Source organism: Chamaea fasciata, unplaced genomic scaffold (genome assembly GCF_029207755.1).
Source record: "Chamaea fasciata isolate MVZ Bird 193981 ecotype frontalis unplaced genomic scaffold, bChaFas1.0.hap1 SCAF_71, whole genome shotgun sequence".
Lineage (NCBI taxonomy): Eukaryota > Metazoa > Chordata > Aves > Passeriformes > Sylviidae > Chamaea > Chamaea fasciata.
In genome coordinates this window covers 46712-60496 of record NW_027094156.1, presented here as the reverse complement: position 1 = coordinate 60496, position 13785 = coordinate 46712, and positions in this window count along the sequence as shown.

The window sequence follows — 13785 nt, the reverse complement described above, 5'->3', positions numbered from 1 at the left end:
GAGCCCAGTGCCTGGGCCCCTTGCCCAGGGCTGGTGTCAGTGGCCAGAGCCAGAGGGGATCCCTTGCTGGGGGCTGTGCCACGGCCACCTGCCCTGTGCCGCGCTGGCTGCTCAGGCGCCGCGGAACCAGCAGCAAACGCCGCTGCCAGGGCCAAAGGCAGCTCAGCCAGGCAGAAAGGGGCACTGCTGGGCACTGGTTCCATGGCAACCCTCACTGGGACAGCACACCTGGGTCACCTGTCCCGGCAACTGCCACGGAAACCTGGCTCATTGGGAATGCAATGGTGGACAAAGGTTTTAGGAGGGCCTGTCCCAATAGGACAAAGGGTGCTGGTTTTAAACTGAAGGAAGGGAGGTTCAGATGCGGAGAGATAAGGAAGAAATTTTTGAGCATGAGGCTGGTGATCCACCAGGACAGGCTTTCCCAGAGAGCTGGTCAATGCCCCCTCCCTGGAAACATTCAAGTCCAGCTGGGACAGGGCTCTGAACAACCTGATCTGGTGAAAGATGTCCCTGCTCATCGCAGGCATTTGGATGAGATGAGCACTGCAGAGCTCTTCCCATCCCAACCATTCCAGGATTGCATGGGGAGAAGGGGCTGCTGGCTGGACTCCATCCACTCCCTTGACTCCTCCTTGTCTCTGCTGGAGCCCACATCCAGCAGCCAAAGCCAGCCCCTTCTCTGGCCTTTCCCCCCCTGCCCCAGGGGCTGCCAGAGCCAGGGAGGCACAGGTGACCTTGAGGCTTTGCAGGGCTCAGGCACAGCGGCTGTGCCAGAGTCAGGGCTGAGGTGTCACTCTGCGGGCTGGGGCAGAGCCCGGGCAGAAATGAGCCCTGAAGCAGCAGCTGTGCAGTGGGGGCCAGCAGGCCGGGCTGCCAAGGGAGGCTTCTGGCCATGGCCTGGAAGCAGCTGCTGCTGCCAAGGTGCCTTTGGTGCCTCAGGCTCTCCCTGGCACAGCTCCCAGCACGGCACTCTGCACTTGTGCCCGAGCCCTTCACTGTGTTGGCTTGGCCTGGGGCTTTTCCTGCAGCGGGACCTGCCCTGGTCATGGCACAGGAAAGGCAGTTCCTCATGGAGCAGGAGGCTCTGCCTGGAACGGGCTCAAACAAGTCCAACAAGGCCCTGTTTACTTCAAAATTGCTTCCTATAGCACTATATTCTATATAATTGTTACAGCTCCTATACTGTGGAGTAAATAACTCTCTTTTTTCTATTTGCTCTGTTGTGTAAATAAATCTTTCTGTCTAATCCTGATCAGAATCAATCATAGCTGCATTTATGGAAATATATCTGGTATTGAATCGGTAATCCAGGGGGACAAATTGTATTGCAGTTCAATTCCACCTGTCCAGTCTTTTACACGTAAACCTTTGACAAAGTCTGGGACTAGGATTGGATCCAGCCACTCCCAGTCTCCTCTCTTAGATGGAATTTGAAAAGTCAGGCATCCTGGAGGGGTTTGAGGATCCATGGTGTCTGTTGGGTGTCATTTCTCCACCTCATGACTCAGCAGGAGTTTCTCCAATGAAGAAATGAAGCTTTTGCCTGGAGCTCCCACTCTGCCCATGACAGGAAGCTGTCAGAGCCTGTCCAAGGATGTGATATGCCTCACGACTGTCTCCAATGATTGAGGACTGAGACCCCAGACTCTGAAAGCAGCCCCTGGCCTGGCTGAGGTGGAACGCTTGCCAAGTCTCGGAGGACTGGTATGCATCTCCATGAGAGCGGAGTGCAAGAACAATGGAACTGGTCACAGTGGACTGAGCCAAGGCTGCCTGTCCAAACTGGGCTGTCCGTACTGGAGGTACGGTTTGCAGCTTGTTCCTGAGCACTCAGCCTTTACACAGCTGGTTCCCGCTTTGGCTCTGTGCCCCTTGCTTTGCTTCCCGCCTTGACCAACCTATAGAACCTCTGGAGACCCCCGCTCACTTTTGTGATCACCCCACTGGAGAAGATCGCGTCTATAGGCATCGTTAGGCGTCGAAGACTCGACCCTCCACGTTCACAGCTATAATCCCCGTCCCCTCTTTCTCTCTCTTTCCTACTATTTTTTATTTCTCTCCCCTCTATGGCATTTGTTGGCACTAAATAAAGGTGCATTTTTGATGGAGTAAACTGAGTTGTTCCCTGCTGTGTCTTTTGCGCTCTGAGATCCCTAAAACGAACCATCAGGTTCCCTGCATATATTTGCGGACCCTGACATGAAATGGGCGTCACGGACAGGATCTTGATGGACAGAGGGGTTGCGGGTTTTGTATAGCTTGTAACAGGGGAAGGACCCTCGTCTCAGCCGCACCTAGCACGCCACTTCGGTGAGCGCGGTTAGAAAGCAAGGGGGGCCAGGGAAAATTCCCGCACACTGTATACACCCAGGCGTATAGCACTCCCTGTCATCAGGATTTCACAAAAGGATCTCATTGTGCAAAAGATGGGACTGTAGTTAGTTTTTTTTGGGTTGGTTTTTTTGGGGTTTTGTTGTTTTTTTTGTGTGTTTTGGGCTGCTTGGTGTAGTTGAGGAAACAACCATTTGTAACTAAGGTGAACCTCCCAGGCAGTTTTGGTCTCCTCGCTCATTCCAGGGAAGCGAAGGGAAACACAGTTTTAGCTGTGCCTTTGGTGTAACTTGAAGCGTACCTCCCTGAGAGTGGTTTTGGTCCCTGCACAAAATTAGTGAAAAAGATAAGAATGCATTTTATGCTTTGCTAGCAAAACATAGTGCTAGACCTTCTCCAGACGGAGAAAGGTGGGCACAGAATAATTGGTTTAACTTTGAAAACATTGTAGATAGAATATATTCTTTGCAACATGATGCTAGATACAAACTGGGCAGAAATAAAACCATTCTTTGCTCAGTTTTGGGGGCCTGTCTTTCGGCAGCCATAGAAACCCGTTTTGAGCGGGTGAGTGAAGAAAAAGCAGTCATAGAATCCCTGCAGAATTTGGTAGAAGCTTTGCAAAAGCAATTAGAACAGGAAAGAAATCAGATTTATTTGCTGCAGATTTCTCTTGCAGAAGAGCGAAGCAAAAATTTAAAATCTGCAGATTTACCCACAGAAATAGAAGGAAAGGAGACATACAACATGAAACAAATATACCCTCAGAAAGAATTAGTACACATGCAAAATTGTGGGGAACACTGTTGCTCCAACTTGAGACCTCTCATTAAAACAGAATATAATTATATAAATAAAGAGGATCATGATCCCCACATAACCACCAAAGAAATACCATACACAGCCACTGCATTAGCTAAATTAAAGAAAGAATACTCCCGCCTCCCTAGTGAATCAGAGACGGAGTATGTTTTTAGAGTTTCCCTCACAGGGGGCGACCAAATTAAATGAAGTGAACAAGAAGCAAGTGGCTACTGGGGACATGGAGTTTTCTTAACAACAGGAAATATGCATGCTCCATGGTCCCTGACACAGCGTGCAGCTCACTGGGCAGGGGGGTTAAACCCCCTTGAGAGGGGCGACCCTCTGGCAATAGTCGGCACCTCAGACCAACTCCTAGAAAACATACACAAAGCTGCATGCTTGCAAATGATACAGGAAAGAAAATTAATCTCTGGCTGTGAGTCGCCAATGCAACAGCCTGTCAAACCTGAGATTATGACCCCTTTAATTCGAGGTCTGCCAGAGTCTCTTAAACCAACAGCAATTCTTCTTCAAAAAACAATAGCATCTATCGCTCCGGTAGATAGACTTGAAAGATTTCTTGGCCATACAAGAGATCAAACTGGTTCCACTGACTCCTCACCTTTTACAACTCCTAGCACACAATCCAACAGCAGTCATAAACTTTGGACATGGAGTGAGGTAGCAGAGGAGTTAATAAGTTACAGTAGAAAATATGGACCAGTGAAGTACTCAGAGGACAAACCAGAAAAACCCAGAGGAGTCAGGCACATTGCTTCTCCTAATGAAAAACCAGAAAAGGGAAAACAAATTTCCAGCCGGCAGCAGCTGTGGTTGCTAGGGCTGAAAAGGGGAGTTCCACGAGAAGTGATGGATAAATTGCCGTATGATAAATTGGCTAAAATAATTTCCAATTGGCCCTGTCCCAAACCTATTGTGTTGGAATCATCCAACCAACAACCCAGTGCACCTCCTCTTCCACAAGCCTTGAGCAACCAGCCACAACATTCCCCAACACAGGTTTTAAGCAATGAGACACAGCATGCTCTCTCCCCGCTTCAGGGAAGTGAAACACACCAACCTCCTTTAAACTAGAAACTCCGTTTCTTGATAGTGAGCGAAGAAACGGAGACTGGATGTTTTTGAGGAAGCTCACAAACGACCCGAGAACAGGGGACATATTGATTACAGCAATAGTTGGCCCCAAACAAATATTAATAACTTTTGTTGTGGACACAGGGGCCCAAATCAGTGCATTGAAAATCACACAAGCCCAAAAGTGTGGGCTTGTTCCCAGCAAAAAACGATGTTGTGTTTTAAATGTCCTAGGAACTACAGAGTCTATGAGTATGGCTCTAGTAAAACTCACACTGCCCGGAGAAGACAACCCAATAGCTGTCCAAATGGTCATTGGAAACATTCCTGACAGTTTGTTAGGGATGGATATACTTGCTGGGAGACAATGGGAAGACTCAGAAGGCTTTCTCTGGTCTTTCGGAGCTCCCAGCCTTAACATCAGGCTGCTACAAACAGCTCCTTCCCTACTGTTCAGCAAAATCACTTCTGTGAAACAATATCCTTTACCCTCTGGTGCTAAAGATGGCATCAAGCCAGTCATTCAGGAATTGAAAGATCAAGGAGTAATTGTTAACACTCACAGCGCTTTTAACTCACCAATCTGGCCAGTTAAAAAACCCAATGGAAAGTGGAGACTGACAGTTGATTACAGACGGCTTAATGCCAACAGAGACCCTCTTACAGCAGCGGTCCCAAATACAGCTGAATTAATAATATCAATTCAGGAAAAAGCTCACTCTATTACGGCAACAATAGATGTTAAAGACATGTTTTTCATGATACCCATACAACAAGAAGATAGGGACCGTTTTGCCTTTACATGGGAGGGACAGCAATATACCTTCACACGTCTACCCCAAGGGTAGTGACACTCCCCCACTTTAGCCCACCATGCTTTAGCCCAAGAATTAGAAGAACTATCTAAACCTGACACTGTAGCTGTTTACCAATCCATAGATGATATTTTAGTGGGAGGGGAAGAAAAAGAAGTAGTGGAGGATGTTCAACAGAAAATAATTTCCCACTTAGAAAGCCTTGGTTTGCAGATCCCCTCAGAAAAAATACAAAAACCTTCTCAAGAAGTGAAATTTTGAGGCATCTGGTGGAAAGGAGGTATGACATGCATCCCACCAGACACCCTAACTTCTTCAGATCAAATCAAGATGCCCGAATCTAGAAAAGAACTCCAACAAGCTCTAGGACTATGTCACGATCCGCTCACACAAGCGGGGTTCGTGATGGTTCGTTTTAGGGATCTCAGAGCACAAAAGACACAGCAGGGGACAAACTCAGTTTACTCAATCACAAATGCACCTTTATTTAGTGCCAACAAATGCGATAGTGGGGAGAGAAAAAGAGAATAGTTAGAAAAACAGAAAAGAGGGGAAGGGGATTATAGCTACCAACATGGAGGGTCGAGTCCTCGAGGCTTTTGAAGATGCCTATAGACGCGAGTTTCTCCAGTGGGGTGATCACAAAAGTGAGTGGGGGTCTCTAGGGTTTTTATAGTCCTCTCCGAAGCGACAGGCAGTTGGCCAAACAGCTGGGGGAAATCATTGCAGTGTGTTCATTTAGAGAACCCAGAACAAGTCGGTCGTCAGCAGGTACAGCGTCAACCAGTGCAAGTCAGCAGGCACAGTCACTTCACCGTGACTTGCCCATTGTTTCTGCTCAGATTCTGATGTTCCGATATGGGTGCTGGGTTTTTCCATCGAACACACCTGCAGGCAGCACTTGGCCAACATCCCACCTCAGCCAGGCCATAACTCCTGCATTGAGATTTTAAAGTCCCTTTTAGGGGTTTCAATCTCTGTCCTTGACGATGGTCGTGAGGCAGATGAGGGATCTTCAGACCGTCTCTTACAGACTATTGCTATTTTGGAGAAAACACATTCCAGATTTTTCAATTATTGCCAGACGTCTTGATGATTTGTTGAGAAAGGGAGTAAAATGGGACTGGAGCCCTTCTCAGGAAGAAGCATTACAATTGTTGATTTTTGAAGCCACAGCTCATCAGGCCCTAGGCCCTATCCACCCAGCAGATCCTTTTCAGGTAGAATGGGGATTTGCTACCTCAGGATTGTCAGTACATATATGGCAAAGGGGTCCTGAAGGCCCAATCAGACCTGTTAGCTTCTACTCCCGTGGCTTGAAAGATGCTGACAAAAGATATACAACTTGGGAGAAAGGCTTATTTGTTGTTACCCAAGCTCTCATAGAAGTAGAAAAAATCACAAGAAAACAACCAATTGTGTTGAGAGGTCCCTTTAAAGTCATTAAAATAGTGATCACAGGGACTCCACCTCCTTAAGGGGTAGCACAACGAGCCTCACTAAGGAAATGGTATGCACAAATAGAGCATTATAATAACATCTTTTCAATTACTGAAGGCGCTGTGAAAAATTTACCAATACAAGACACAGAGAATCTGAACAGCAGCCAAGACAAACCTGCCTCAGTTCTTAAAATAGCCCCTCCCTTCTCCCCTGAGCAAACAGCACATTCATGGTTTACTGAGGCCTCAGCTAAGCGTGAAGGAAAAGTGTGGAAATACAGAGCTGTAGTTTGCACACTTCTTCTGGAGAGCGGATCATTACAGAAGGGGAAGGCAGTGCCCAAATTGGGGAACTTAGAGCTGTTTGGAGTGTTTTCCAGAGGGAGGCACAAAACACCTCTCTTGTCTGTATTTACACTGACTCCTATGCTGTATATAAGGGCTGCACTGAACGGCTGCATTTCTGGCAACAGAATGATTGGGAAGTTAACAGAATTCCAGTGTGGCAGAAAGAAAGGTGGCAAGAAATTTTACAAATTGCAAGTCAAGGGAATTTTGCTGTAGGGTGGGTAGCCTCTCACCAGACAGATGATAATCCAGCAGGAGAATGGAATACAGAGCTGATGAATTAGCAAAATTAAGTCCTCTGAAAAAGGATGAAATTACTGAAGATTGGGAGCACTTATTAGAATGGCTGCATGTAAAACGACAACACACAGGTACAAAAGATTTATACAAGGAAGCTCATGCCCGGGCTTGGCCCGTTACCAGAGAAATGTGTAACACCTGCATTTCAGCCTGTGAGCAGTGTCGCAAACGGCTAGAAAGACATCCTTTGGAGGATGACCCACTACACTTGAGGACAGGTAAAGGCTTATGGGATGCATGGCAGGTAGATTACATGGGTCCCTTTAAGCAATCAGGAGGTAAACATTTTGTGTTAGTGGGGGTTGAGATTACATCTGGATCAGTTCAACCCGAGGCATTTAAAAGGGCTACAGGGGGAAACACTGTTAAAGCATTGCAGATATGGTTCGGGACTTTCCCGAAACCACAGGAAATTCAATCTGATAATGGGTCACACTTTACTGCTAAAGTAGTACAGGAATGGGCAAAAGGTGAAGGGATAAAATGGACTTTTCACACTCCCTATTACCCTCAAGCTAACGGAATTGTAGAAAGGACTAACGGTCTTTTAAAACGACTTCTGAAACCACAAGAGGGAGGCTGGGATGGCCGGTTGCATAAAGCTGTGCAAAGTGAAAATGAAAGATGGGGGGTAAATGGGTGCGCCAAAATTACTGCTTTTTGCCCAAATCCTCTGAGCTTAATCTCCTCACAAAGAGGACCAAATGATCCCGAAAATCCTGTTCATGACCCGGGACACCCTGTTTTGGTAGACCTCCCTACGGTGGGAGAAGTACCACTTGTGTTGAAAACTTCTCTGAATAAAGTTGCGTGGATAGCATCTGATGCCTCAGGAAAAGAACATCAGATAAATACCCGCTGGATAATTCCATCATTTTAATGTTCTGCCCTTAGGTGGCAGATTTTTCTGTGTTTTGCTATTGCAGGAGAACTCCAAGGGGACACTTCAAGTGACATGAAAACAAAATAACCATGTTAACATTATTAATACTTCTCTGTATCCTGCCACACTCCCATGGCCAGGAGCCAGCTGAGTGGCCGTGGTCTGAAGCCACTGTTAGATATACCAGTACTCAAGAATCACATCACCTGAACCTGGCAACCTCAGGGTATCATGGTGGTCCACGTGAGTGGGGATGGGATAAGAATGAACGGGTTACAACTCTAAATGGTACAGTTGGTTTGGGGATATTTTTGTGGGCGGATGTTGGGATCGGGATTGTGTGGGGCTGGGTGGGTGGGATGTGGTTTGATAGTAAATCAAACTTGGAGAGTTCTTGATCACATGGACTGGGATCACATGGACTGGGATTTCACAGGCTGGACCATCTGGATCAGAACCATAGAGACTGGGATCATCTGGACCGGGGTGGCCGCCTCGGAACGATGCGAACCGAGGCGGTCCCGCCCGGCCCAGGGCAACCTCCCCGTCCCTCCCAGTCCCGCCCGGGGGCGCGGCCAAAACTCCCCGCAGCGAACGCGGCGGTCCCGGAGCGATCCTGGAGCCGATCCCGGAGCGATTCCGGGTCCGATCCCGGTCCCTGTTTCGGCCTCGGTCTCAGTCTCGGTCCCGGAGCGCTCCCGGTGCTGATTCCGGTCGCGGTGCCGATCTCGATCCCGGAGCGGTGCCAGTCTCGGTGCCAGTGCCGGTTCCAGTTTCAGTCCTGGTCTCAGTCTCGGTGTCGGAGCGGTGCCGGTGCCGTTTTTGGTCCCGGAGTGCTCCCAGTGCCAATCCCAGTCTTGGGCCCGGAGCGGTGCCAGTCTCGGTGCTGGTTCCGGTGCCGGTCTCGTTCTCGATCCCGGAGCGCTCCCGGTCTGGGTTCTGGCCGCAGTCCTGGAGCAGTCCTGGTGCCGGTGCCGGTTCCGAAGCGCTCCCGGCGCCGGTCCCAGTGTCGGTGTCGGTCTCAGTCTTGGTTCCGGTACCAGTTCTGGTGCCGGTTTCGGTGTCGGTCCCACAGTGCCGGTCCCGGAGCGGTGCCGGTCTCGGTTCCGGTGTCGGTCTCGGTCTTGGTGCTGGTGCCGTTTCTGGTGCTGGTCTCGGTCTCGGTGCCGGAGATTTTAGGGTCTTGCGGGTGATTTTAAGCCAAACCGGGCCCTTTTAGGACCGCGCGTTCCCTTGACCCCGCCCATTCCCCCTCAGAATTCCCGCCGTTTCCTTGACCCCGCCCCTTTCCCCTCCCAGTTCCCGCCCTTTCTCTGACCCCGCCTCGTTCCATTCGTTCCCCGCCCTTTCATTGGCCACGCCCCTTTGTCCCTTGGGCCCCGCCTATCTGCTGGCGCGTTCCGTCCAGCGCATGCGCAGACGACCCAGAGGTGGCTCTCCCGGGCGCCGCCATCTTTGTTCCCGGTCTCCCGAGCCGGCTCCGGCGTGTCCGAGACCTGCGGTGGGGGAATGGGGGTCTATAGGGGATCTATAGGGGATCCATAGGGGATCTATAGGGGTCTGAGAGGACCTGGAAGTCTCCTTAGAGGATTTGGTGGGGGATCTGCAGGAGATTTGGGGCGGTCTGTAGGGGCTTTGGGGCGGTCTGGGGATCCCTAAAGGGGGCTGGGCGGGTCTCGGGGCTCTATCGGGGTCTGGGGCTCTGTAGAGGGTCCAGCGGGGTCCGTAAAGGGGCTCCGGGCGTCCCTAAATGGGGTCTGGGTGTCTGTGGGGGATTTGGGGGGTTTCTGTGGCGTTTTGGGGGGTTGGGGGGTCTGTAGGGGATCTCTAGGGGTCAGCGGGAGCCTGTAGCGGGTCCGGAGAGGTCTGGGGGTGTCTGTGGGTCCCTGTGGGGGATTTGGGGGGTCTGGGGGGGTCTGGAGGTCCCCAGGGGGGTCTGAGGGGATATGTAGGGGCTCGATAGAGGGTCCGGGGGCGCCTGGGGGACCCTATAGGGGATCTGGGGTTCTCTGCATGGGATGTGAGGGGGTCTGGGGGAGTCTTGGCATCTCCATAGTGGAGTTTTGGGGCCCATAAAGGAAATTTTTGGGAATTTTTGGCTCTGTACAGCTAATTCTTGGAAATTTGGGGTCCAAATTGGGCAATTTTGGGCACTCTGTTGGGATTTTTATTTTGAATTTTGGGGCCTCTGTTAGGAATTTTGGGGAATTTTGGAGGAATTTTGGGTCCAAACGTAGGTACTTGTGGAATTTCCTGTCCAAGCGTGGGAATTTTGGGTAATTTTGGGTCCTAACTTGGGAATTTGGGGAATTCTTTTTCCTAGATATCCTCTTCAAGTTCTCGGTGAGTGGCAGCACGGCACGGGCAAGTCCTGCCTGCTGCACAACTTCATTGAGAGCAAGTGTAGGAATTTCTGTGAATTTTCAAGGATTTTGGCAGTTCTAGGGGGTCGTGGGATTTTTGGGAATTTTGGAGGGATTTTTTTTTTCATTTTGGGGGACGTCTTGTGTATTTTGAGGGGATTTTTGAGGTATTTTTAGGACTTTTGGGGTGGTGTTTTTGCATTTTTAGAGTGTTTTCTGTTGCTGTTTGCGGGCTTTGGGGAATATGTTGGGAATTTTGAGAAATCTGAGGAGTTGGGGAATTTTTAGATAATTTTGGACAATTTTTGGGGAGTTTGGGGGGGTTTTAAAATATTTCTGGACATTTTAAGGGTTTGGGTTTTTTGTTGGTTTTTTTTTTCTTTTCTGGGTGATTTTTGTTGGTGTTTAGGGAAATTTTTGGACATTTTTTTGGAATTTTGGAAATTCTGGGTAGTCTGGGAAATTTTGGGAATATTACTGGAATTTTTGCAGGCATTTTCTGGGTTTTTTTCATTTTTGAGCTATTTTGAGGCTTTTTTCAGTTTGTTTTTTTCTATAGTTTTCCTTTTGTATGCAATTTTGAGGGGATTTTTTTTTTAATTTTTTGGGAATTCTGTGTCTCCGGGCTCTCCCCCATCCTGCGGCATTTTGGGCAATTTTCTGTCACTCTTGGGTCATTTTTGGTCACGCTTTGGGTCATTTTCAGCCGTATTTTGTAATTTCGGTGGCATTTCTAGTCAGTTTTGGGTCATTTGGGGGCCATTTTGTGGCCATGTTCTGTCACTTTTCGGGCATTTTTGGTCTCTTCAGGGGCGTTTTTGGTGCCGTTGGAGCCATTTTTTGCCGGTCTCAGTCCCGGTCTCCGGGCGGTGCCGGTCCCGGTGCCGGTCCCGGTGCCGCTCTTGGTCCCGGAGCGCTCCCGGCGCCAATCTCGTTCTCAGTCCCCGTCCCTGGGCGGTGCCAGTCTCGGGGCTGGTTCCGCTGCCGCTCTCGGTCCCGCTCTCGGTCCCAGTCCCGGAGATTTTAGGCGGGTTTGGGTAATTTTAGGCCAAACTGGGCAGGTTTAGGGTGGATTTTCGGCCCCTTTGGATGATTTTAGGCCAAATCTGGTGGGTTTTAGGGTGGGCTTTAGGTACATTTCATTGATTTTAAGCCAAACCAGGTCTTTTCAGGGTTGATTTGACGCCCTTTTTAGGAGTTTTAAGGGGATTTTTTGCCATTTTGTGTGGATTTAAACCAGTCTGGGCAATTTTAGACGACATTGGTTGGTTTTAGACCCCTTTAGATGATTTTATCCCCAACGGGCTGATTTTAGACCGAACCCTGTGGCTATAGGGTGGCTTTTAGTGCCCTTTGGGTGATTTTAGGCCACTTTGTGGGGATTGCAGGCCTCTTAGGGTGATTTGAGGCCAAACCTGATCCGTGTGAGGGTGGATTTTAGGCCCTTTTGGAGAAATTTAGGCGCATTTTGGTGATTTTAAGCGAACCCGGGCGGTTTTAGGACCGCGCGTCGCCTTCGCCCCGACTCTTTCCCCTCACGATTCCCGCCCTGTCCCTGACCCCGCCCCTTTCCCGTCCCAGTTCCCGCCCTTTCCTTGGCCCCGCCCTCCCAGGCCGGGCCCGGGCCCGGGGGAGGAGGAGGAGGGAGGGAGGAAGAGGCGCAGCGGCGGCAGGAGCGGGAGGAGAAGACGAGCGGAGGGAGCGGCGGCTCCAGCGCTCCCTGAACTGGCGGCACCGCCGGGATCATCGCCCCCATCCCGCAGGGGGCCGGGGAGGGGGAGCTCGCCCCAAATATCCCGGGGGGTCCCTGGGTTTGGGGTTTGTTGGGGGGATGTTTGGAGCTCGCGGGGCTCCAAAGCCGAGCAGCAGATGCCCCTCGGGGGGACATCGGGCGCTCCCCGGGAGGTGTTTTTGGGGTGTCCCGGTGTCGGCAGAGCCCCGGCGGTGGCGGGGGAACACCGGGTTTGGGGAGCCCGGGAGAGCCGCCGCTTCCCTGAGCGGGAGCCCAGAGAGAGGAGAGCCCAGAACCGCAAAGCGGGGACCCTGAGAGGGGGGGGACCCCTGGGATTGCCGGGACCCCGTTAGGGGCTGGAGGGGCGGGATGGCCGGGAAGGGGGTTCGGGAGTCGCGGTGCTGGAAGTGGCTGCTCCCGGTGTAAGCCCAGTCACTCCCAGTATCCGTAGGTGGGGAGACAGGAGAGGGGGGAGCTTTAAGGGTTCCTGGGACTCGCCGCAGCCCAGGGAGGGCAGGCACCGAGCAGACGGGGGATCTCCTTCCCCTTCCCTGTGACACGGAGGCAAATCCCATCCTGTCCTTGTCCTTCCTCCCCCAGACAAGGAGCCGAGCATGGAGAGCAGGGAGAACAAATCCCCGCGGCAGAAGCTCGTGGCAGAGGCCGTTTTGAGCGGCTCCACGGGGCAGGAATGCAACGGAGAGGAAAAGGGCCGGAGATCCCTGAGGAGGAGGGGCTGCAAACGCAGCTGGCGAGGATGTGAGGAGGAAAGAGCCAGGCCGGGCTGGGAAGGCGGCTGGAGATGGAGCCAGAGCTCAGAGCTGGTGGTCCATGAGCAGCTTCGTGATGGGGAGAAGCCCCACAAGTGCTCCGAGTGTGGGAAGAGCTTCAGCCAGGCCAACAGCCTGATCTGCCACCAAAGCATTCACACAGGTGAACGGCCCTACGAGCGTGGGGAATGTGGGAAGAGCTTCAGCCAGAGAATCAACCTGATCCAGCACCAGAACATCCACACTGGGGAAAGGCCGTACAAGTGTGGGGAGTGTGGGAAGGGCTTCAGGGGCAGAGCCAACCTGAACTTCCACCAAAGGATCCACACTGGGGAGAAGCCCTATGAGTGTGGGGAATGTGGGATGAGCTTCAGCCAGAGGTCCAGCCTACTCCGCCACCAGATGTTCCACACAGGGGAACGACCCTACCAGTGTGGGGAATGTGGGAAGAGCTTCACAGAGAGAGCCACCCTGATTGAGCATCAGAACATCCACACTGGGGAAAGGCCGTACATGTGTGGGGAATGTGGGAAGGGCTTCAGGCAGAGAGCCAACCTGAGGCTACACCAAAAGATCCACACTGGGGAGAGGCCCTATGAGTGTAGGGAATGTGGGAAGAGTTTCATCCAGAGTTCAAGTCTGATCAGCCACCAAAGCATCCACACCGGAGAGAGACCCTATGAGTGTGGGGAATGTGGGAAGAGCTTCAGTCTGAGGTCCAGGCTGATCTTTCACCATAGAATCCACACTGGGAAAAGGCCCTACAAGTGTGGGGAATGTGGGATGAGCTTCAGGCGGAGCTCCCACCTGATCCTCCACCAAAGGACCCACACCGGGGAACGGCCCTATGAGTGTGGGGAATGTGGGAAGAGCTTCAGCCAGAAAATCAACCTGATCCA